The sequence below is a fragment of the Salvia miltiorrhiza genome, chromosome 3, assembly GCF_028751815.1.
Source record: "Salvia miltiorrhiza cultivar Shanhuang (shh) chromosome 3, IMPLAD_Smil_shh, whole genome shotgun sequence".
NCBI lineage: Eukaryota > Viridiplantae > Streptophyta > Magnoliopsida > Lamiales > Lamiaceae > Salvia > Salvia miltiorrhiza.
Genome location: NC_080389.1, coordinates 26,769,288 through 26,772,995, shown reverse-complemented (window position 1 = coordinate 26,772,995; position 3,708 = coordinate 26,769,288).

Here is a 3,708-nt window from a genome sequence, read left to right as displayed (position 1 = left end):
GCTGATGTATAAATTGTGATGGACATTTATTCTAATCCCAATTATATTTTGTTGGGCCTGTTTATTTCTTCATTTGGACCGTTTTATTTGACTATTGGGCTAAGATTTATTCTTTCCAGCCCACAACCAATTATAATATTACTTGGACTTCTTCATTATTATATTTAAGACAACTGCAATACTTTAATTCGAGCCATTCTTGATTAATTATCAGACTGCTTTGTTGAGCCTCCTAATTATTGAACTTATATTATTATTTCCTTCAAGCCCAAATAATTATTGTGGGCTGCCATTATTTATTCCATTAAAACCACCTTGTTTATTTAATTAATCGGCTACTATATGTTTGAGCCTATTAATTTTAAACTTACAATAGTAATTATGTTCTATGTTAAGCCATTATTCTTATGGGGTTACGTATCGATCAAGCCGAGTCAGCTCCGTTTAATCAACAACAAGAGCGCAATTTATTTATTTGGGCAGATTAGAACACCCTAATGTGGACGGACTAATAGTAGAAATTCCCAGGATACCGCTCAAAATATTAGTTCATGCATATGAGATTCATGTATAGTTAATTACGCATTCTCATTCTGAGGAATTTCTTCGAACGAGTATCTTATGTATATTCTCGCAATAAAGGTCAAGGTCGAGATTAATAATCAGTCGAGAAGCTACTCTGCCATAGAAAATTCATATCAGGTGGGTCTATATATATATATATATATATATCAAATGATTTAAATGTTTCATTTGAACAAGTTATTTCATTACAAAATCTTTGAACTGAAAGTTATTTCAACTATTGTCTTGCCATAAATGTTTCAGTTTTAGTATGATATCTATCTGCAATTATGTAATCGAATTCGGGTCCTGAGCAGTTGATAACAATCCTGCTGGGACTAGTGTACACCAGTGACCGTGAGTCATCGAGCGGGTTGGCCGGTCAAGTGTCCGTGAGAGGTGGCCACCTCTCCAGCACACAGCTTCGGATATGATAGATTACAAGAGAATTTAGACTGATAAGCCGAACTTTAAGAATCATAAATGATTTCAGTAGGCTTGGGCTCCTTTAACGAAAAATCCCTTGCTGTACTGTTTATGATGGCATGACAATTCACAGTTTTATTTAGCATGTATTTTTATACTTAGGCATACGTGCCCACTGAGTGCTTTTGTACTCAGCCCTGCATATATTTCTAAATGTGCAGGTTGAGAAGCTGCCGGTGGTGATGAAGTGAAGAGCGGAACCCTTTTGTCTTATTCTTATGTATTAACGAACTATGGGGATACATGTCTTCATACATGTAATCAATTCTCTTATTCCGCTACGTACTCATAAGTCTTATGTTATTTTGGCTAAGTCGGAGTTATCCGAACTTACTAGTTTATTCGAGTCAATATGACGAAACCTCCGCTATATTATAAATATTCCTTTTGTTAACAATGATTTAATACGATCCTTCCTTATTTATTTATCCCCTTTCTATCCCTGCTTCTAATCTCCCTCACGCAGTCACGATTTCCCCGGCTTAATTATCCTTAATTAGGTCCGGTCGTGACACATTCTTCTGAGTCCTTCGGCAGGAGGTGTTGGTCCCGAGAGCCTTGTACAACCTTGAAGAGCTCAATGTATCTAGGGGTGTCTAAACGGGTAGCGGGTATCGAGTATACCGAACCCGAACCCGATACCCGTGCGGGTTTCGGGTACCCGATACCCGTCTTAGACGGGATGCAGGTCGAGATCGGGTATTGGCTAGAGGAGATTTATGGGTATCGAGTATACCCGTCGAGTATTGGGTATACCCGAAAACCCGCATCAAAATTAATTAATATATATTTTTATTATTTTATATAATTTAATAATGTCTTAAATCTTAATTCTGAATCTGATTTCTAAATATCCTAAATTGAAGAAAAATAGACAAAAATGCAGCGTGCCCTAAGTCTGAACAAATTGACCTCATTCTTCTTATTTATCCTATTAATGAAAGAAGATAATATAGAGAGTAATTTATGTATTGAGTTGACAAGCAAATAATATGTATTTAATTATATAAGTTGGTTCTATTTATTAGTGGAGGGTGTAAATGGAGTTAGATATATAACATACAAGCCTTTAGGATTTTTCCAACATCATGGAGAAGATGGGGCGGGCTTTGATAGTCTGATTAAATGTTTTCAAAGAATAGAGAAGCAATCTCAGCCATATATATTCATTTTTCTTAATCTTGTGATTATATATTAAGCATAATAAATTTATGTAGAATGCAGAACAGCGAGCTCATGTATGAGTTTCAGTCGTTCAGACAAAGAAGCTTCATTGACCAAAAAAATAAGAAGAACAACGTTGCAGGTATCGAAAAATTGGTTAACTTGCGGATATACGGGTACCCTAATACTCGCGTCGGGTATTAGGGTACCCGACAGTGCCGTAGGGGTGCGGCGGGGTCGAGTACCGGCAAAATCAGGTAGGGTACCCGACCTGCCCCGTTTAGACACCCCTAAACGTGTCTATCAACTTATCTACATTCAAGGTCGCACGCTGTTCGGACGTCGCCCCCACCATATCCATGTTGGATTTGTATACTGAAAGCAAGAACGTTTTATGCTTGTATACAATGATTCATGTGTTCACTATTTAATCTCCTATCTGATTGTGTTCATGATTGCATATGTATGTCCTTCTCTATATAAGTAGATTATATGGTGTGTTGTAGATCACAGAAGACCATATAATTGGAATAACCTTAAGAGATATAAACTGATCACAGCCGAGATGACTCTAGGATGAGTCGTTGGTTTAGGCTGCAGTATAGATGGAAGAAGTTTGTCTTGACTACTTGTCTATACTGGTATGTCATAACGTATTGATAGGATCACAGTGAGATGTATTCTTCTATCTGACATAAGTGAAAAATCAAGATCTCGGTGACTTAATAGAATCTTAATACTAATAAGATTTCAAATATATATGTTGATTCGTATATCACTTTGACTTACTATGGGTGAGAGTTATATAGTAACTTGAGTACTCTGTATCTTGGGTGATAGCGGTCAATATATGATATTTGATTATCTGTATTAGTACCCGTATCCGGTATAGGTTAATGACATCCCTTTAAGGAGCTCAATAAGGTTTATTGCGTTAAACCCTGCAGGTTGATTAAGTTCAGGCGTAATAATAAATTTTGAGTGGTACTGTTTAAGGATTATAAAGAGATTAATTAATTTAAGTTGTCAGAGCTCTAATTAATTAATGGATGTCGGATATTTTAAATACGGAGATTTAATAAGTCTAAATGCAAGCCCCGACTCATCACCGACAATAAAGGGGTAAGTCAGTATTGATTCTCTAGTGGAATGAATTAATACTTATGAATTAATTATGATCTGGGCTGATCATAGAAATTAATTCATTAGAGGCCCATCTTTATTCCTTGTATCTGATCCCTGGACTGGCCCAAAGTCTCCTGAGCCCAGGAAACAGTAGGGGACGCCCAATCACAGTTATTGGTGCCCTAGGATTGTATTTTGTCTATAAATAAAGTTGCCCGCTCTCAGGAAAAGTATACACAAATATTAGGGTTTTGAGAAAGTAGAGTGGGGCGACAATACTGAGTAGGCGGCTATTGTCTCTGGGAGTTCTCATAGTTCGTTGTCCATCCAACGTTGGGAATTGAGCAGGATACAGTTCAGAAGATCTGA